Source organism: Crocuta crocuta, unplaced genomic scaffold (genome assembly GCF_008692635.1).
Source record: "Crocuta crocuta isolate KB4526 unplaced genomic scaffold, BGI_CrCroc_1.0 scaffold101, whole genome shotgun sequence".
NCBI lineage: Eukaryota > Metazoa > Chordata > Mammalia > Carnivora > Hyaenidae > Crocuta > Crocuta crocuta.
Window position 1 is genome coordinate 1,492,281 of NW_027527956.1, and position 22,090 is coordinate 1,514,370.

The 22,090-nt window shown below is 46.3% G+C and overlaps 1 protein-coding gene across 3 annotated transcripts in view; it reads left to right on the forward strand.

The window, feature by feature from the left end:
* Positions 1–13,836: 13,836 nt before the first annotated feature.
* The window catches only part of SOCS6 (suppressor of cytokine signaling 6), a 34,471-nt gene continuing 26,217 nt past the window's right edge, over positions 13,837–22,090 (forward strand). For 2 of the 3 annotated variants that reach the window (XM_077752675.1, XM_077752678.1), the window contains exons 1-2: positions 16,812–16,869; positions 18,409–18,596. The gene's annotated coding sequence lies outside the window, so the exon portion shown is untranslated. Of the gene's footprint in view, positions 14,189–16,811; positions 16,870–18,408; positions 18,597–22,090 lie in introns of those variants that run through there. The other variant, XM_077752676.1, reaches the window with a different exon arrangement.

The following is a 22,090-nucleotide window of genomic DNA, read 5'->3' on the forward strand; positions in this document are numbered from 1 at the left end:
AAAAAAAGAGGTGCTGTGTCAATCAGTGTTGGCAGAAACAGAGGCAGACGCAGAGCGTTTAACCAGAAGGAAAAATGTTTAGGAAGGGGACAGTATAGAGAGGGGTGAACAGAGTTAAGGGCTATTAAGGAATAATGACACCCAGGAACCAGCACCCGCATGGAGCCATTACCCCCCAAAGCTGAGTGGACAGTCCCAGTGAGAGAGGGGGGAACAGCAGCTCAGGGCACCTAGCGCCGGGGAAGAGGTGGTGTCTGCCTCAACCAGGGCACCACAAGGAGAGGGCACCCTGGGTCCCCTCTGCTCTGCGTCTCCACTCACAGGCAGCCTCCCGACATTGCTGGGCCTGCCAGGACACCAGTGGGGCGAGGCACCCCCAGCAAAGCCTTTGCGGAGGGCAGCCTCTTAGAACACAGCACAGAGCACAGAACGGTGGAGGAATTTCCATGGAAATCAGAGTAAGTGGCACAAGCCATCACTCTAAACTGATCCGGTTTCATAAGCAGTATGTATCTTAAATGACATCTGCTGACCCTCCTGAGGAAGTTACCAGTCAATCACAGGATCGTGTAAATATGACTAAGGGTGACAAATTCCTGGGAAATGCAGGAAGACTTTGGATTGCAAGTAACTTCTTCTGCGAGTGTTCCACAAGACGAGCAAACATTTCTAATACATTTTTACTGGATGAATGAGCCACATCTTGCAATACAGGTAGTACATGTCACCGAATGTCACATGATCGTAACTGAGCCAATGGTTCTTGAAATTCGCCTTGATATGCAAGTGCTTTGGATTACAAGCATGTTTCCGGGATGAATTATGCTTGCGATCCAAGGTTTTACTACTGGATGACTCAAAAGGTAGATGTTCCTAAGGGTCTTTCTACCTATTGTGGTGTGTTTTACTTGCTGGTTCGTGTCACGCTCCCGCAGGGACCAGGACACTTGCAGAGCAAGTGCTGATCCTCACGCAGTGACCCCCAGTCCGCTTGGTGTATGTACACTTCACCCACTGTTGGGTCCCTGCGCCCCTAATCTCTCCAGCCCCAGCAGCAGGCCAGCAAGCCTCGCATGCATCGTGGAGACGCTGAGGCAGCACCTCTCCCACCCAAGGGTACCAGCTTCACTGAGGGACTCGCCCGGATCCTTGAACAAGGGACGTTGGACAGAGCAGAAGCAAGTTCTCAAGGTGCATTTTGGCCCTTTCCCCAGAAATGCTCTGGAACAGCCTGTGGGCCAAGGTAGGAAGAATCTTCTGTTTAGACTTCTCCTTTTCTGCTTCCTCAGCTCTCATGTGTGTGTGGCCGGCCTGTCTTCACCCAACCTGAAAGCGAAGCCTCTTTCTCTGCACCGCCTGGAAATAGAGACTTAAATACCCCCCAGCCGTTCGTTGGGAATAAATGTTTATCCCACAGCCACTCACTATTCAGCAGTGACTCCGCTGACAGATTATATTTATGGCGGGAACCTGTCAGGGACCCGACCCGAGTCCCGCGGAAGGGAGGGCTCGCTGCTGGGCCTGCTATTGTTCGCAGTTTTCAGACGAATCTGAACCCGAAAACAATCAATGACAGAAGGAAATCTGAATCACACTGATGTTTCCTGAATAGCTCCCTGGGTCTTGGGTTGCTTTCTCTTTCCAAGGTAAATCCTGGAGTTGCCAGAGTTTTCCTGAGGTGACGCACAGTCAGCAACATTTTAAAGGGAGGACTTATTTAGAAAACGGTTTCAAAGGATTGCAGTCAAGACTGCTTATTTGGGGGGCGCCTGGGTGGCTCAGTCGGTTAAGCGTCTGACGTCGGCTCAGGTCATGATCTCACGGTTCGTGGGTTTGAGCCCCGTGTGGGCCTCTGTGCTGACAGCTCAGAGCCTGGAGCCTGTTTCAGATTCTGTATCTCTCTCTCTCTCTCTGATCCTCCCCTGCTCACAATGTCTCTCTGACTCTCAAAAATAAATAAAAAACATTAAAAAAACCCCAAAGTTGCTTATTTGTAATATACGTTGGTTTGTTATTACAATGAAGTATACACTATATGCCAATGAAAATGTAGTGTTTATTTATTAAAGTTTATTTATTTATGGGGGGGAGTGGCAGAGAGAGAAAGAGGGAGGCAGAGAATACCAAACAGGCTCCACATGGATGCAGGGCTCCAACCCACGAACCTCGAGATCATGAGGTGAGCCCAAGTCAGATGCTTACCTGACTGAGCCACCCAGGTGCCCCGAAAATGTAATGTTTAAATAGGTGATTATTGATAGGCATTCATTTACTTCCCTATATGATGGAGAATTCTTTTTTGCCAAGTGCTGTTTCTAAACCAGTGCACAGACTCGTCTATTTCCGGGTCTCATTTGAAGTCATACTTTTTCATGGTGACAACCAAGGGGTAATAAAGGGACAGGGTAAAGAGTGCATAGGTGGCTGACTTGGCATTTCTTTTGTGATCGTTATTAATTTACAGTTAAAGGTTAACCATACCTTCCCAACTCCTCTTGATCAAAAGTTTAGGAATGTGATAGCATCGAAAATGGGTTTGCTCTCCCCGCCCCTTTTCCCATGTAATTACACAGTTCCTTCTTTGCAAAATATGGTTACCATGGACATAGTGTGGCGATTATCCCAATGTCAACAGTAAAGAGAAAATGGAAGGACAGGTTACACCAAGGACATCGTCACAGCATGCAACTTCTTTTTATGAGGAGGTGAGGTTAAAAGATTAAGCGGCTTATATATTTTGAACTCTTACAAGTGGATGTTAACATTATTATTTTTTTTAAATGTTAGTACTTCAGGGGCGCCTCGGTGGCTCAGTTGATTTCACGTCAAACTCTTGGTTTCAGCTCAGGTCACGATCTCCTGGTTTCCTGGGTTCGAGCCCCATGTCAGGCTCTGCACTGGCAGTGCCAAGCTTGCTTGGGATTCTCTCTCCTTCGCTTTCTGTCCCTCCCCCACTTGTGCTGTCTCTGTCTCTCTCAAAATAAACAAATAAACTTAGAAAAAAGTCTATTCAAAACTCTGAAAAATAAAATACTAAACATGTGGAGAGGGGTGCCTGGATAGCTCAGTCAGGTAATCCTCCAACCCTGGATTTTGGCTCAGGTCATGATCTCACGGTTTTGTGAGTTCAAGTCCCTTATTGGGCTCTACACTGACAGCACAGAGCCTGCTTGGGATTCTCTCTCCCTCCTCTCTGCCCCTCCCCCCACATATACACATGTGCGCTCTCTCCCTCTCTCTCTCTCAAAATAAGCAAACATTAAAAAAATAATAAACATGTGAACAAAAATACATGGGCATCTTCATGTACCTGTTGGCCACCTAGAAGTCCCATTCTTTCCCATGCTGAACATCACACCTCACTTTCCTTAAGTGGTAGAGGTCTAGTGGGTAATAGTGAAGGTGGTGTGCTAACTCAGATGATGTGAGTTCAAATCCTGATTTCTGTCACTTTTAGCTGCATGACGCCAGCAAGTTATTTAAGCTCTCTGTGCCTCATTTTCCTTATTTGCAAAATGGGATGTATTAGTTATCGACTACTTCAGAACGGGTTACCCCAGAACTTAGCGATTTAAAACAAACACATATCTTGATTTCTTTGGGCCAAGAACTCAGAAACAGTTTACTTGGGTGGGTCTGGCTTGGGGTCTCTTCTGACTTTGAAGGCAAGACAAGGGCTGGGCTGTGGTCGTTTAAAAGCTGATCTGGGGTGAGGGTTTCCAAGATGGGTCGCTCACATGTGGCGCGTGTGGCAGGTGGGAGGCCTCGGTTCCTGCCCACTCGGGCTTCTCTGTGGGCTGCTTGGGTCTCCTCACAACATGGTGATGGGAAGTCTCCCTTGCCGTCTTAATAAGAATCAGAATTATGTTTTTTCTTTAGCACCCTCTAGGGCAGGGTCCTTTGTCGGTTACCCAGTCCCAGCTCTCACCCACAGGTGGCTCCCATATCCTTGGCCTGCACCCCCTCCCCATGGGGGTGCTGTGAGTCTTTGTTTGGCTGCTGCGTGATAGCAGCTCTCATCAGTCCATATTCTTCACCATTTTGTTGTGTGAACTTGACATCAGACCCTCCACAACTCAAACACCAAGGCCATAGGTCAAGCTCTCTGGGTTTCTTGAAGCTTGTGATCATTTGGCCTAAAATGGGGGGCGGGGAGTAACTCCTTTTCTCCCTCTTTAAAGGGCCGGACACATAGCTTCTTTTCTTTTGTACCAGAAGCTAGGGTGGTTGGTTAATTCAGGCAGAACAGGTTTGCAGCCACTCTTCTTGCAGGTCAGGCATGGATTAGCACTTACTGTAAGGTGAGGGTACTTAGCACTTGTTGTTCTCAAACTCCACCAAAAGAGGCATTAAAACGGATCCTGGTGGGAAAGCACTCACTGAAAACATTTCTACACTTCTTTCAAAGAGAGCGCTTTTTGATCCCAAGTGCTTTGACCAGCCACTGCTAAGACGGGACTCAGGACAAGAAATCTTATACATACGAATGGGATGTTCCTTACTGTATGCAACAAGATGTTTGCATCATCAATATTTTTCCTAGCACAGGTCTCACAGTTTTCAAATATGTCTGTTGTTAATTGAAGAAGGTAAAATTACTTCCACATAAATTATAACTAGTATAAATGCTTTAATAACCCTTGACAGGTGGCCTTATGCATTACTATTTACAGTCTATGTATTTGTCTTGGGTTGTTTGTTAAGTGATATAATACCACTTTTTTCCAATTCCAATGTCTGCCCCTTGTAGTATTTTCTCTGAGATACATCTTTCAGCACATTTAAGGTACTTAGGAAGCTGTCACCAGCTTCATTCTCAAGAATGTATCCGAATAGTAAATCCTAAGACAACTACCCTAAAATAATTGTTGCCAATGCAGCAGTTTCTAACTTTTGAAGGTGGTCGGTATATGCTTCCCCCAAGATATGCCACTTTGGCATCTCGATGGATGCTCTTGAGCTGAAGGTAATGCGAAACAGGAGACATAGGAAGGGCTCTTTGCCATCCTCCTTTCTGCCTGAAAGCAGCGCGTATTTTTCCCTCCATAAAGGTGATTCACAGTCCTGTTGGTGGGGTCTTGTTTCCAGGAGGCTCAGAGAAAAGAGGAGATGAAATGAACTTGTGTAAGACACCTTACTCTTAATCATCACGTATTTCCTCATCCTGCTCCCATAAGTTATTACCCTAGAGCCCAGTCCCCTTATCCTCTTCTCTACAACTTATTGCCCTTTTTAAAAAAGGTTTATTTATTTGAGAGAAAGAGAGCACGAGTGGGGGAGGGACAGAGAGAGAGAGAGAAAGAGAGAGAGAAAGGGAGCATCCCAAGCAGGCTCTGGGCTGTCAGTGTGGAGCAGGATGTGGGCCTCAATCCCACCAGCGGTAAGAGCATGACCTGAGCCGAAATCAAGAGTCGGACGCTTAATTGAGCCACTCAGGCGCCCCATCCCCTTCTTAAAAGTGTATACAAGCCCCCAACTCTAACTATTTCTTTGGGTTTTTACTTCTTTTCCATGAAGCCCCTATGCCCATAAAAATATTAACGTCAATAAAAATATATATATATGTGCCTTTTTGCCTGTTATTCCATCTTTTTTCAGTTTAATTTGCAGGATTATAATTTGAAAGGTCAGAGGAGAAGTTTTTCTTTTTCTATGGTTTGGATTCATATCCTTTGAAAAATAATGGTGATGAAAGAAAAGGTATGATAAGGAACTGGGCTTTTAATGAAGGGGTTCAGGACATCCCCCCAAAAGATGGTACCTTAACATACTGAATATTTGGAAGCTGAAGGAATTTGAGAAATGAGACCTGCAGGAAGGAGTGTCTGAGCTTTGCCCACCCGAAGCAGGTCATAAAACATAGGAGAGACTTTCTGACTTACATCTGAGGTGGGTCAGAGGTGTCCTCCCTGCATCCTGAGGCAAGGAGCGTCACCTGTCATCTCCAGAGATAGACACCGAGAGGAATCTGAACACCCTGCTACACTGAACTCAACCTATTTGTCTTCTATCTTGAGGCACTTACCATTCTCTTTCATACCTAGCATGGAACCACTCGGGTTGAACCTATTCTTCGGCTCTTCACTTCCTTAGGAAGACCTCCATGTTGCATAGGCATTAATATTAAATAAATTTGCTTTGTTTGTTTCTTTGTTTAAAGGGAGTCATAACAGTCAGCCCAAATTCAAGGGAAGGAGGGTGTCATAGAACTTCTTGATGTTTTTTATAATCACCAAAGTCTCCTTGCTCTTAACTTACTTGTACTCACCTGTTAAACTCCTAAGTTGCCCAAATCCATTCGGTTCACCTTTGTGACCTCTACGCCAGCCCAACTCACCCCTTCCCTGGCTTCCTGTTCTTGACCTGTGTAAATGTACACGAGTTTCACCATCCCCTGACTACTATCCCCTTGTTACCTCCCATCACTCTTAGGATGAAACTGAATCTCCTGACCCACAAGGCCTGAAATGATTTGTTTGCAAACCACAACCCTGCCCCCCCCCGCTTTCCACCTTCATCTCCTGCCTCCCATCACTTCATCATGTTCCTTCTTCCTCAAGTCGCCAAATTCTCTCACACCTCAGAGATTGTCCCGGAAGGCTTCCCTGCCTGGATCTTCACATTGTTTTCTCATCCTTAACTTTCAAGTTCCAGAGCAAAGATGACTTCCTCAAGGAGGCCCTCCCGGATTAACACCTATAAGAGCAGCAAACACTCCTGCAGTTACTATCTGTCTCATGATCCTGTTTATTTCCTTTGCAGCACACTTGTAATCTAGACTTTTCTGTTCATTTGCTTACCTTCGTGTCAACTCTTCCCTGCCCTCTCTTCCCCCATTCCCGCTAAATTAATCCCTTTAAGGGTGCTTTGGCTTCCTTATTCCTTATCCACCACACCAAGAATACGGTGGATGCTCAATTAGTATTTGCGGAACTATCCCCTGCCCCTAACACTGCGCCTGGAACCTAGTATATGTCCTGGAACACAGATGCTCAGTAAGTATTTGGCGACTACTGAATGAGCGGAAGCCGCAGTCTGGCTCCCAGCGTCCCACGGGTCACATGACCCAGTCTCTGCCTTCTTGAATGGAGAACACTGTAAATTCCCCGTATTCTTTCCTAGGGTTGCTCTAACAAAGTATCACCAACTGGGTGGCTTAAACCAGCAGGAATTTATTCTCTCACAGCTCAGGAGGCCTCAAGTGTGAAGTCAAAGTGTCGGCGGGGACATGCACCCTCCAAAGGCTCCGGGGCAGATCATCCTTGCCTCTCACACCTTCTAGGGGACGATTGTCGGCATTCCTGGGACTGTACTGCGGGCTCCACTCTGCTCTCATCTTTGCCTGGCGTTCTCGTCGTGTGTGTTTTTGTCCAGATGTCCCTCAGACAAGGATCTGTCTGTGGAAGAGGGCCGGCTCTAATCCCGTATGAGCTCATTTTAAATTGATTACATCCGCAGAGGCCCTGTTTTCAAATAAAGTCACATTCACAGGGACAGGGGTTAGGGCGACAGCATATCTTTTGGGGGATACAGTTCAACCCACAGCACTACCTAACACAATACTTATACTGGGGGCTCCACGGGGAAATTTTCCTTTCAACTTCAACTTTTCTCCGACCTCTGCTTTCGTTTCCCTGCTTAGACTGGAAGCCAGCCCTGAGTCTAGGCAGTTCACTGAACCAAGGCTCCGATTCCCTCTGGGCCCTCCAAAGTCCTGCCCCCTGTAAGCCAAAGCCTATATGTTCACTCAACCCTGTGGTTCCCAAATGCTGTTCATTCCTCAGGAGCCTGCCCCTGTGCACTGCAACAGCTTTCACATGACTTTAGCCTATTGGATCACTAGAAAGATTTAATATTCATTATAGTTCTATAATGTAATTGCATTACAAGCTTTTTTGGTTGGGTAGAGGAGATAATCTGGGAATCTAATGACCGTTTACAATATTGCATCTCTCCTTAGAAACACTGAATTGTAAGCTGAACATGTAATCTAAATTACAGAAAAACTCTTAGAATGGAATTGCATGGGTAAACAGGGGGACACCTAGATATAAAAAGTTAAAAATGATGCAAGAAGCAAATAACAACATGATAGCAATATATAGATCACAGGATAAAAAATTACTGATGACACCTGAAAGTGCTATTAGTTCTAAGAAGGTATTTATACTTTAATAACTCCAAACCTAAAGGAACGGAGTGCTAATATAGAATATTAGTTGATGCCCTAGCAGGTACAATATTGCTTGCCTTTCTTTCTTTCTTTCTTTCTTTCTTTCTTTCTTTCTTTCTTTCTTTCTTTCTTTCTTTCTTTTTATGGTGTGTTAGGACTTTCTAATGCTTTAGTATCAGACGTAGGTGTTAGTTTACTTTTCTGTAAAGGCTGGCCCTAGCTTTTGAATCCAGAGACCAAACAACTTACTGTCTTGCCATAGAAAATGAATTCTCTAAGAGGTAGGTTTCTGCACAGCTACCAACGTCACCTGGAGGGGAAGCCGTAATGCCAGTTCAAGACTACCTTGAACAGAGCCATAGGAGTCTGGCTCTCTGCCCATTGTAGGGAAGGATTCTAATACATTCTTCCATTGTTGGCTTAATGGGGTGGGGGTGGGGTGGGATTATATACTGGGTTATTCTCTACAATAGAACATAGCTCCTCAATTTCCAAGAGAGGGCAAATACATGCCATTGAATCCTCATAATAATGGGTATTTGCTAGATTATTTTTTGCACTAAATCCACAGGGTTACTTTACATAGTGAAAGCTTCCTAAGCACTCACAGGGCCCTGGATCCTAGAAGTGGAGAGGGTAGGAAAGAGTGAGGTATTCCTTTAAACTGTCTACAGATAGGAATCTTTGATCTGAGATGGAGAATAATGTGAAGCTAAGCTGATGTACCATGGACTCATTACACGGGAACAACGTTTGCTGGAGTGCCACCTTCGTGAGGAAACAGGTACCCCCACACCAGGTCTTACAAACCCTCCCGTTGCCCTGGGAGGGAGGCCTCACACCTTTAACTTCAGCGTGTTCCCAGCTAACAGAATCTAGCTGTTCACCAAGATCGCACAGACCTTTTCCCGGAAAGGAAGTATCTGTCACTTCCCAAAGGACAAACCAGCCACCCTGTGTCTTGAAGTAGGCCTTTAAGAGGGTTTTGGAAGCTCATTTATCACTGGGCTATCCTCAAATAGATGGAGAGAGGAATGGAATACTCATATTTATTTATCCAACATTTCTTGAATCCCTAGTATGTGAAAAATCTTCATTCAAGGCACTCGTAGCGCACCGCAAAGATGAACAAGACAAAGCATCTGTATTCGAAGGAGGAGAGCGAATTATTGCACTTTGGGGGGGAAGTGTGACGGGTTACTCTCAAGGATGCTGAACCCAAGGTAGGGTGTCTAAATAGGATGACATCACTTCTGACGGGGCAGATCTGAACCTTGATGGATGATAAGAATTTCAACAAATAATCGGGAAGTACGGGCAGTGACATGGAAGAACATTCCAGGCACAGAGAGAAGAGTTAAGGCACAGGGCTGGGCCTCCCTGGAGATCGAGTTTCCTGGTGTGGCCTTGCAAGATGTGATACAAAGCGGAAGACTGTGAGGCTGGAGAAGCAGATTGGGCTCAAGTCTCAAAGAACTTGGATGCCAAGTGACAGAGGCACCGTTTTACATCTTAGGAGGAAGGCAGGGTGAACACGGAACTTATTATTGCTCTGGAACGATTTTGACATGACAAACGACACTCTCAACATTTGTGCCAGAGCAACAGTCATAACCCAGGTACTGGTCGGGGCAAACTGGGTCCTACGGGCACACTAGTAACTGGGGGAATCTGCACAGGGAAGCTTGAATTGGAAGGAAACTTCCAGAGAACAGAGGACACATGACATGGCAAGTAGGCCCTCTTCATTCCCTGTGGCTAACAACCACAAAAGCCCACAGACTGGATGGTTAACACCACTGACGTATATTCTCTCACGATTCCGAGACCGTGAAGTACAAAATCCAGGTGTGGGTAGGGCCACGCTGCCGCTGAAGGCTCTAGCGGAGGATCCTTTCTGGCCTCTTCCTAGCTTCTGGTGGCTGCTGGCCCACTACCCTTGCAATTCCGTGGGCTTGGGGGTGCATCGCTGCATCCCCTACCTTTCGAGCGTGCTCCCTGTGGGTCGTTACGCGGTCTTCCCCTGCGTGCCTGCCTCTGTGTCTCTTCACTCATAAAGAACCCAATTATATCAGATTAAGGTACCTCACGCCCATTTAACTACATCTGCAAAGACACCATTTCCAAAGTCACATTCCAAGGTTCCGGAAGGGCATAGCCTTTGGGGGACACTCTTCAACACAGTGTAAGTACTGAAGAGGGAGCACGTATGAGTGGAGGATAGCTTGGGGATGCTCAAAGACAGGAAGGTGGGAGGCAGCCGAAGGGCAGTGGAAGGGAAGGGGAAAGGGAAGTGGAGGGTGTGGAATTTTGCTAATTTGGGCAGCTTTCCATGGGGGCCCAGAGGGTGGAAAGCGGCCAGCGTATCCCATCCTGCGTCCACCCAATTTTCTCAAGTCTCAGCTCTTTTTGTTCCCCCTTCTGGAAGGAGGGAAGACATTTATTTAACACTGGAAATCAAACCAGAGTGTAAATCAGAAGATGGCAGTTGAAGTCATGACTCAGCTGCTTTTAACTCTGTCATCTTGGACTAGTCGTATGATCTCCGAGTCTGTTTCCTCCTCCATAAAATGAGGATATTGTCGATGACCAATAAAGATCCTTCTGGCTCTAGAAGCTGTGACTTTAGGAGGAAAAGGTGGAACTATGCTCCCCTAATGGGAGAGTTTCAACAGGACCCTTGGCCATTACCATCTTTTTGCAAGTACATCTATCTATCACACTGCGTTTTTAGTTGCAAACCATAGAAACTGGTTATCTGGAGCAAAATGGGAGTTTATTAGAAGGCTGTCAGGGGCTGGCACTAGGAACAGTCTGGTCCAGGTACCCTACCAGGGTGTGTCCAAGCCCCCTCCCCTCCCCAGCACCCTCTCTGTTTGGATCTCTTGCTCCAGGGTTAGAGTCCTGGGCAACAGTCTAATCAGCAGTGCCAGTGCCTGGCACCGTTCTCAGCTGTGCTGGGTACAAGCGAAGAAGGTAAGATTTCCCCCAAAGGGAGATTGCGTTGCTGATAAAAGGAAGGGTTGGATGAGAACACGTGTCTATAGCCAAGAAGCATTTGGAATTCAGCCAAGCATGAAGATTTTAGTGGTATATTTAGCCACCAGTAACCCTACACTAACGTTGTTGCCGTATTACTAATATGATTATCACTATTATTTTAATCTAGTGGTTAAGAGCTCATATTCTCTAATCAGAGAGATCTAAGTCTGAATTTCAGCTCTGCCCCATAGCAGCTGTGTGACTTTGGGAAATTTGCTACTTACACACAAGAAGTCTCGGTTTCCTCACCCATCATGTGGAAATGAAAATACTGACCTTATAGATGATTGTTAAAATAAGAGGAGATTATATATTCAAAAGCGCTTCATGTAATGCTGGTCTCATAAAATATACATTACCTAGTAATGATAACCCTTCTGGACCAGGGACCAAATTAAGTGGATTTTGTGCATCATTTCATGTGATCCTCATAGCTTTCTGACATAGTTCATGTCAAAACCCGCTCCCCCGTTCCCACCCTGTTTCTTTACTAGTAGAAACTGAAGTTACAGTTGAGAACCTTGGTTAAGGTCACACAAGTACACGAACTGTCAAAGCCAAGAACGCTGGCCAGCTGACAGGCTCGGAAGCCCAGGGTTTGCTCCATCTGCTGCAGGGGCCAGCACACTGCTATGCTAGCTCAGTGCCTCCCAGGCCCTTCGCACACCCAACCGCCACTGATTTCTTTAGATCAGAGGACAGATCACTAATCTATCCTTATGAGGCAGCTTAAAGCAAGAGAGGGTGGGGTTGAAAAGTTTGCTTTTCTTGGGGCCCTTGGGGGGCTCAGTCAGTCAAGCAGCCGACATTAGCTCAGGTCGTGATCACGCAACTAGTGGGTTCCAGCCCCGCATCGGGCTCTGTGCTGACAGCTCAGAGCCTGGAGCTGCTTCAGATTCTGTGTCTCCCCCTCTCTCTCTGCTCTTCTCCCACTCGTGATCTCTCTCTCTCTCTCAAAAATAAATAAAACATTAAAAAAAAGTTTGCTTTTCTTACCATTACTTGTTATTGCTAACTTCTCTGCCCATTCTATTTAGTCTGCATTCACCTTGATGAGTTATTTGAAAATGGAGTTGCATTTTGATCAGGATAATCATAAATTCAAGGTTTATTCACAAATTCAAGTAAGAACTGAAGATAACAAGGGTCCAGTGAATCACAACAAATGACATCAACCTTAACATGTTCTAGTCATAAAAACCGACTGAATCACCTGATAATCCAACTTTTAAATTATTAATCTACGTTTTGTTCAAAGGAGTAGTGTAATTAGATATTTATGGAAATTAAGATCAATTTCTTGAACTTTAACTAGGTGCTTTATTGAGATATAATTCAGATATAAATTAACACTTGAACATTAAGACTTTTTTCCCTAGTCTTATGTGTTTCTTTTTTTTATAAAGGTCCAATTAAAGAAACACAACTTTTAAAGTCAACGATAGGGGCTCCTGGGTGGCTCAGTTGGTTAAGCGTCCGACTTCCGCTCGGGTCATGATCTCAGGGTTCATGGGTCTCACGGCTCATGGGTTCGGTTTGTGGGTTCGATCCCAGTGTCAGGCTCTGTGCTGACAGCTCAGCGCCGCGCCTGCTTCAGTTTCTGTGTCTCCCTCTCTCTCTCTGACCCTCCCCTGCTCACGCTGTCTCTCTCCCTCAGAAATAAATTTTAAAAATAAATAAAAATAAAATTATAAAAAAATAAAGTCAACGATAATTCTTAAGCTAGATTTTAAAGATACCTATCTTTAATCGCTTTTCATCGCAAGAGAAATGACCATTTTTCTGTAGCTTCTCATTGGCGAAAAATCAAATTTGCTGTTACTGCTATAAGTCTGGGGCGCATTCAGCCGATTTCCAAAGAAATGGGTCAGGTTGCCAACACGCAACTATTTACATGACACTACCCTGAAATTCTGCTGCGCAGACAATAGTGAAGTATTGGTGTAAAACATTAAAAGGACTAAATGGAGGGGCGCCTGGGGGGCTCAGTCGGTTGAGCGTCCGACTTCAGCTCAGGTCGTGATCTCACAGTCTATGGGTTCGAGCCCCGCATTGGGCTCTGTGCTGACAGCTCAGAGCCTGGAGCTGCTTCGGATTCTGTGTCTCCCTCTCTCTCTGCCCCTCCCCCCACTCACTCTCTGTCTCTCAAAATAAGATAAAGACATAAAAAATTTTAAAAATAAATAAATAAAAGGACTAAATGGAAAAGCAGACGGCTTGAAACAAGTAATCAGTTTTCTTCTGTCAAGCAAATTCTCTGGGTAAGCTGGAGAGGGTGTGGGGACGGGCTCCCCCACAGTGGCCCCGCTGCGGCTCCTCGGTCCCTCCCCGGCCTCGGGGACCTGCAGGCCCGGGTCGCCGCGCCAGGTGAGCGCACCTAGGCCGCCGNCGCCGCGCGTGGCGGTGCCGCCGGGCCGGGTTCACTTACGCGGTGTGGGGGGCTGTGCAGTCCAGGCGGCCCGCGGATCCGAGACAGGCCTTGATTTTCAACGTGCTTCAGGAGTTCGCAACTTCGGGGACACCATTGTGGCTCGTTAGGTGGCACAACTGTTGACGCTTCCCGGTGGCAGGTCCTGGCACCAAACCTNGTCCACCCTGGAGAAGGCAACGTGCTGCTTTGAGCGCCGACCGAGAACGTAGTAATCCCGATAAAACTGTGAATGAGGCACCAGATCCGTGCTTCACTGCCTGTGTTTCTCGGGATACAGATCTGTTTTGTAATCAGACAAGTGAAAGCGCCGTCGACTGCGACATGGAATGTTCGAGGTGTTCTCAGCCGTGGTAGGCATACGTTTGCCTGGAGTTTCAAAAAAAAAAAAAAGCCGACAGAGAACGGCGTGGAAGCCCCTTAGCTGACGGGCATGAATGAGCTTTGAGTGGAGTACGGACGCTGTGGGGAGTCGGCGCTGAGACGACACGTCGCTGGCCTTGGGCACCAGGCGTCACAGGCGAAGCGCGGCAAGGCGGCGTGCGGTACCTGTCTCCCCCCGCGCGTGCTTTCTGATGTTCCCCTCGGGCGGCCTCACCCAGTGTGGGTGCCGGAACGTTCGGGGTCGGTCCCTGTTCTAGACGCAGTGTGCGCCTCCGCCCCGGGACGTTCCTTGGCGTCGCTGCCTTGGGGGAGCTGCCTCACTGGCCCTGAGCCCCATAACCATCCTCAGAAGAACTTGGGGTTTGGCCCAGTGCTGTCCAAAGCCTGATCGGGCTAAGGATGAGCCCTTACCCTGTTTAGGTCTCCGTTCGCATCTCTTTGGAAATACTTTTTCCTTCGATTATGATCTGTAAGTGGCTTCTAAATTAGTGGGGTACCTGGCACTCTTCTTTTGGTGGGACGATAGGGCAAGGCCTTAACATGGCCTCCAGGGCCCCCGGGGCACGCCCTGGGGTGTCACGTGACACCCTCCCAAGGCTGCACCTTGCAGTGGGTGGCAGAGAGAGGGTTCGGGTGCCTTTGACCTGGGCGGTACCCGGCCTGGGCTGTGCCAGTGACGTCAGAGGGAAAGCTCTGCAGTACCCACTCTGGTTTACTCGTCTTGCCTTCCTGAATATTCCTTTTCACCTCCGCCTTTTTGGGGAACAGAAGCAAGTGTCTGCTTGAGGCTGTCTTGTTACGTAACTTCATTCCGCAGAGAAAACTCTGGTCGTTTTCTCCATTGCCAGTGAGTTTTGAGGAAACTTTTGTGTTATTAATAGTAGGGATCTTTGATTTTGCTCATAGGCGTAATCGTGTGATCTTACTTAAAAGTCACAGGATAGTCTGAAAAAAGGAAATGTTACGTCCATTTCTGAATTCGTGGTAATTACTGTTGTCTCAAAAATATGCAGTCACATGAAATGGGTTGATACACATACAAATGTGTTGAGTATGAGGTAGATACCCCATGTTATTTATATTTTATTTATAACGTAGTACAACTAATGGATGTGTGTGCACCTAGTTTAATATGTAGTAAAGGTAGGTAGGTGAGTAAATGACCTAAATTAAGATCACCTTTTGCTGTCTGTCGCATCTTTTTTTTTTTTTTTTTTTTAAGTTTATTTATTTTGAGGGAGAGAGAGCACATGCAAGGGAGGGGCAGAGAGAGAGAGAGGAAGAGAGAGAGACTCCCAAGCAGGCTCCTCCTTGTCAGCACATGACCCGCTGCAGGGCTCGATCTCACAGACCGTGAGGTCATGACCTGAGCCGAAACCAAGAGTCCGGCCATCACCCACTGAGCCACCCAGGTGCCCCTGTTTGTTGCCTCCTTTATGGGAAGTGAAGATTATCTATTTCTGTTCTTGGTCCTCATCCCTAATCTTTTCCCAGTTTTAGAAATGGCACATCTGTGGTGCGTGAGTGCTTCTGTAAGATTACTCCTTTTACAAGGTGGGGATTTATAGTACTAGCGTGTGTCATATAAAGGGGCAACTTTCTTGTATGTTTAGATTGATCGAAAGAGTCGTTCAGGCAGGAAACGAGAAAGAGCGGTGGGACGCGTTTTAAACTGTATTCACAGCGAAATTGTCCTGAATGCTTTTGTGGTGTGTTATTCTGTACAGTGCATTGGTTTAACTACTGAGCCGTGAAGGCTTAGGACTAAGGACACATTTACTTTGGGTCTTTGGTGACCCATACAAACCTTAAGTTTTACTTAGTTTGGACCATCGCGTTGAGGTGACTGTTGGTCTTGTTGATGTTTCCAGAGCAGACGTACTCAGATGAAGTCATTTAAGATGTCAGCGCTCGTGCTGCACCCCTAGGACCTTTCAGAGGTGTTTGATCTTCAGTGTCTATTACTAGCCTTGGGACCTCGAATACATTTCATGTCCCCTCCGAATCTTCGTCCTTCTGGGGGTCTGAAGTGGGGATAATAAATGCACCTGACAGAGTTATTGTGAATGTATATTTTGTTTAAAGTAAAATCCAGACTCTCTGTCTTGGGCTGCCAGGTTTCCGCCTTGTTCTTCAGCTCAACTTGAACAACCCTGTGTGTCTCACCGTGTAGTTACGCTCTGTCCTTTCTATTCCCTAACACTGCAGGGTGTTTCTGGCTTCCTCATCTTACATGGTAGCTCTGTTTGCCTAGAATGTTCTTCCTGTGGTTGGTTCATTCTCAGACCTTAATGCCAGGTTCACTGTATCAGGGAAGTCTACACTGTTCTTACAGCTCCCTCAGTAGGCCCATCTGATTAGGTCTTACCAGTTTGTGTGTTTTCTCATAAGGATTATTTCAGTCTGTAACTATTTTGTTTATTTGTCTTGGTCTTTGTCCACATGTAAGTCCCATATGGGCAGACGGTGGTCTGTGGTTCTTCTGTGTCTCCCTAACACAGCCCGTGGAGACATGACACAAAACGAGATTGTAGTTTTTACATTGTTATCTACACATTGAAGGCAAGGATATGCCTTAGATCATAGAAATCTGGTGGTCTTTTTGTGTTGCTTGTTTATCCCCATCTGAGCTGACCTGCCTAGCTGAATAAATCGCAGCACTAATAAGGCCAAAGTTTTTGTAACTACGTGGCCCAAGTAGCCTCACATCATGAGAACTTCTTTTTTTTTTCTTTTTTAAAGTAAGCTCTATGCCCAAGGTGATGGGCAGCTCAGTAGCCGCCCCCAGGGCTCACCGACCCCAGGATCTAGAGTTGCATACTCTACCAGCTGAGCCAGCCAGGTAACCCCAAGAACTGTCTTTTTTTTTTTTTTTTTTTAATGTTTATTCTTGAGAGAGAGAGAGAGAGATGGAGTGTGAGTGGGGAAGGGGCAGAGAGAGACACAGAATCTGAAGCAGGCTCCAGGCTCTGAGCGTCAGCACAGAGCCTGACTCGGGCCCTGAATTCACGAACCATGAGATCATGACCTGAACCAAAGTCAGACTCTTAACCAACTGAGCCACCCAGGCGCCCCCAAGGACTGTCTTTACCTGTAGAGCTTTAGGTGTGTCTGCGTTCACCCACGTGTCCAGCTGGCTGGTCACGAAGATGGACAGGCGCTCGTCGCTTCTGAAGTATAGTTATCTGCGGTGTGTGGAGAGTAACTACTCCAAAGCACATTTCCCTTGATGTTAACTCATAGCTCAATAAGGCAAAACCTTGGCTCTGGAAGCCCTGGCATCCTCAGTTATCTGCTGTGGAATTAAGCAGCAGGGAAAAGCCTCATTTGGAATTAGACACATTGGAGGCCCAGATAACTCTGACTGTGGCTGGGGAATGCTGTCTTTATTTGGATGCCCATCTAGCTTTGAATTTTAGCTCTGATTTTATAGAGGAGGTTTTTATTTTATTTTTAATTTTTTTAAAGTTTATTCACTTATTTTGAGAGAGAGAGAGGGAGAGAATGAGTGGAGGAGGGGCAGAGGGAGAGAGGGAATCCCAAGTAGGCTCCATGCTGATGCAGGCCCCAATCCCACAAACCACGAGATCGTGACCTGAGCCGAAATCGAGTCAGACACTTAACCGACTGAGGCATCCACGTGTCCCACCCACCTTTTGTAAAGTTTATTTATTTGGAGAGGGAGGGAATCCTAAGCAGGTTCCGTACTGTCAGCACAGAGCCTGATGTGGGGCTTGAACTCACGAACCTTGAGATCATGACCTGAGCTGAAACAAGTCAGAAGCTCAACCCACTGAGCCCAGGTGCCCCTATAGGGGAGGTTTTTTTTTTTTAAAAAAAAAAAAATCTGTCTTCCATGCCTTATCTGTAAAATCATAATAGTGCCTTTCGAAGCATTGGTGTGAAAATGAAACGAGAAATGCGTGTAAATGTATGGGTTCAGTGCCTTGACTATAACAAGCGCTAATAGTAATAATTAATTTAAAATATTCTGTAATTAGTTAGAAGGAGTATCCTGGGTAATCAGTGACCTGTATGTAAGATGTGGTTTTTCTTGTTAAGGAAGCCCTGTGTGGGGAAAGGGCATAAGACCAAAGGGACGAGAGAAATGAAAATAAGAGGAAAGACCGGGGAGCCCACAGACGTATAAATGGTGCCAGCTGCGGGATCGTAAGCGTCCCAGGCCCCTGCGTGAGCCCCCACGGGGCTGCCTGGCACCCGGTGGGCGCAGTCAGATGGAGGGAGCCACAGAATGTGGACGTTCTGGGCGCTGCTGTGCACTTGCAGAGCCCCGGGCTCTTGTGTTTCTAACTGTTTTAATCTTTGTTATATCACTGTTAACAGCCATCACACTGAAACGTTTTCTTAAAATTATTAAAAGGGCATCACGCTTGGAGACTATGTTTGGGGAGCGGTGGCTGTCCCACTGTCCTTGGGAGCGGACTGTTGAGTAGTAGAGAAGAAAGAGAGAAGAGAAGACAATCCCTCTGAAGGCCTGGGAGACAAGCCGTCCCCTGAGCGTCCGTAAACCTGAAGATGTCCCTGTGCCGTCCTGAAATTTCCCCGCAGGTAAATCTGGTCATCTGAGGGGGCGTGTGTCTATACGGAGCTCTTTAGTTACAGCGTGAGATTGTATTTAACACACACGCTTGTGCTTCAAGTGTCTCTTTGAAGAGAATGAAAGGAATATGTGGTTCCTATTAGAAAAGATTTCCATCAAAAACAATTTTAAGAAATGAGTGTCACTGTTTAGAGGTACTTAAAACATGTATTCATCACGTGCCCTGGGCGGCCTGGTGTCTGGCTCTGCTGCTGCTGGTCCTTGTGGTGACCAGGTGCTCTGGGCACACCCGTGGCCTGGACTTGTGGTGACCAGGTGCTCTGGGCACACCCGTGGCCTGGACTTGTGGTGACCAGGTGCTCTGGGCACACCCGTGGCCTGGACTTGTGGTGACCAGGTGCTCTGGGCACACCCGTGGCCTGGACGGTTGGAGCAGCAGCCTTAATAGCCTCTAGCGTGAGGTGAACTCTCACTGATAGGCTTGTTACTTTGTATGATTTTCCCTTCCTGACTTTTGTTATGGTGTTTATAGTAATGAGATGTTTCTTATTAAGGCTTAATTTTGCTTTTAAAGGAAATCTCTTCATCCTTGTGACAATAGTCATTTTTATCTGTTGACATTGCTTTTGAAAGTGAAAACAACATACTTAGGGAATAATATTATTACCAAATGTCAGAGTGGCAGAGTGTGTAAGCATGTGACATACATAGAATTGTATTTGGATTTTAGTAGTTTTGTGTATTTGCAGAATTACTGCATTTTATTACTTTTATAAAAGTTTATTTGGTTTGAGAGAGAGCACACACCTGTGCACGAGTGGGGGCGGAGGGAGCAGAGAGAGGAGGAGAGAGAGGATCCCAAGCAGGCCCCATGTTGTCCATGCAGAGCCAGAAGCAAGGCTTGATCTCACAGATCGTGAAGTCATGCCTGAGCCGAGATCAAGACTCAGACTCTTAACCCACTGAGCTACCTGGGTGCCCTTGCATTTTAGAATTAGAAAGAACCTTCTGATTATTGGTCAGCTTCGTCTTTACACGGATGGTGAGGAAACTGAGACTAAGAGTGGTTAATCTGCTCACGGTCATGGACCACGTTACCAGCAGATTTCAGGAAGGATGGAGTCTGGTGTGTGCAGCTCTTCTTGCAGTTAAGGCAGGATGCTTTCATTTACTCTTAGGTGGCGGGCAGTGTGGATGGAGTCTGTGGATGATGTCATAGTTGAGCTGGCTTTTGGAAGGTGACCTTTGTTTGGGAGGAGCTGCAGGCGGCGGGGACATTATCTCAAACAGGGTGGACAGCGGGAGTAGAGATTCTTTTCCTCTTTCCTAAGCGAGGTTGCCTGTGTTCTGTTTCTTAGTTTACTTCTTGGATTTCATGGAGCTCATTCTTCTGGTCAGTTCCTCAGAAAGGGACGGGGGAGGTGCTTGTTTATTTTTTCATGACCTTGGAAACCATGTAGGTCCCACATCCTCTGACTTCCGGTCTGGCTGTGTAGAATTCTGGGTTACGAGTTTCGTCAGGATGGAGTGGGTGCCGCTGCAGTGGCAGATGAACTCAGATGTTCTCGTGTGTAAATACAGGTTATTTCTTGTGTCACCACGTCTGCACCTGGCCTGGGGCTCCTCTGCCACCTCTTTGGACCCAGTCCGCTTTCACCCACAGCTCCCTGTCCATCAGCCCGCGGCGCTGAGGCACTGCAGCAGGTGCAGAGGAGAGCTCACGGGCCATATGCTGGCACTGAGATGTTTGGCCCAGAAGTGACCCAGGTCATTTTTCTCACACGTTCACACATGCATTGGAACCCGTCACGTGGCCCTGCAAGGTGTGAGAAGTGTTTTGAAACCACCAGCTTCCAGCTTTCAGTGTTACTAAGTTGCTCTCTGCTTCCCAATCATTTGTATGTATTCTTTTTTCTCTTTTTTTGGGAACTTTTAGTACCTTTTTATTATCACCTAAATTTTAAAATTTCATCATAGTGTGCCTGATACTCGTTTTTTCTTCTTTGGCCGTACAGAGCATTCCATGGATCCTCTCAGTCTATGAGCTTGTGTTGTTCAGTCCCGGGAACATTTTTAAAGTTTCTTTTATAATTTCTTCCCTTTCGTTTTCTTTTCTTGACTGAAGCTCTTCTTCATCAGATGTTGGTCTTCTTTAGTTGATTTTCTTAGTTTTTTCCTTAGTTTTTTTTTTACTTGATTTGTTGATTTTCTTAGTTTTTTCTTCAATTTGTTAAGCCAGAATAAAAGTAACAACAGCAAATGTAGATCTTTGGGCCTTATTTGTCCGTAGTTTGTAAAAAATTCTCAAAGGGTCTAATCTATTGGTTACTTTAACCTGTGAGGCCTTACTTTGTTATCGGCAGTGAAAAGAGTGAAATTGTGTAGGGAGCTCACTGAGTTCTTAGCTTCTTAATGTATACATTAAATGTAGAAATGTATACGTTAAAATGTATTATGTGTATATACCTATCGACAGAGATAAATTGGTGTATAGGTGTGCTACTTTCTTCTAAAGATTTTACTTTTTAATCCAACGTGGGGCTCGAACTCATGACAACTCCAAAAGGAAGAGTCCTATGCTACATTGACTGAGCCAGCCTGGCACCCCGAGTGTGCTACTTTTAAAATTTTTAAATACTAAAATCTGAGTTAAAAAATTAAGGAGGAGTGAATTTATGTCATTAATCAGTTCTTAGGAGCCGGCTCTATTAACATTCTAAATGACTGAATTTATGAACATGTTCATATTCAACTTAATAGAAGTGTGTTCGACACGGTAAAACTTATTCCCTGCAGGTTAAATTTCTAAGTCTCTGAATGTTTTTATTTCCATTGAACCAGATTCTTTCAGAGGTAGACAGGCTCTAGAGGCCAGCCTGTTTATTTTATGTGGGAAAACAGGCTCAGTGTCACACAGCACAGTAGTACTCCTGCTACCCTATGTTTTTGTGTCAGTAGCTTATACAGTGGGAAAGCGTCACTTGAAAATTATTAGAGCTTCTTAATTCATTAAATTTTAAGTTATATGGCAACTCTAAGTCCACTTTTCTTAACTTTGTTACCTTTAATTTCTTTACCTTTGTAACGATGTAAATCTTGACAGTACTTTTGAAAATGAAACTCATTGTGTAAGATCTAGGGGCCCTGAAGGAAGTCAAAGCCGTGCTATTACAGTAACTATTTTTCACTTGTCTTTATTCACACGTAGTTGTCAGGAACAGAGGAGTAGGGAACTTCACCCTACGCGCGAGCCCACGGGGCAGCCTGGCAGTTTCGCGGGTGCTGCCACGGGACGCGATGCGCCTGGGCCGGAGATAAAGCCCTTGGTTGCCCGGCTGCGGCACCATCTGCATCCGTGCCCGGCCCCGGGGCCAGGGCTGGGCCGGGACGAGGATGTTCGGGCCGAGGAGAAAGCGGGAAACGAGTTGGGCGGCAGTTCGGTGGTGCGGCCCGGCCCGTGGCGCGGAGCCGTGCGCTGGGGTCGCGTGCTCGTGCGGCGCCC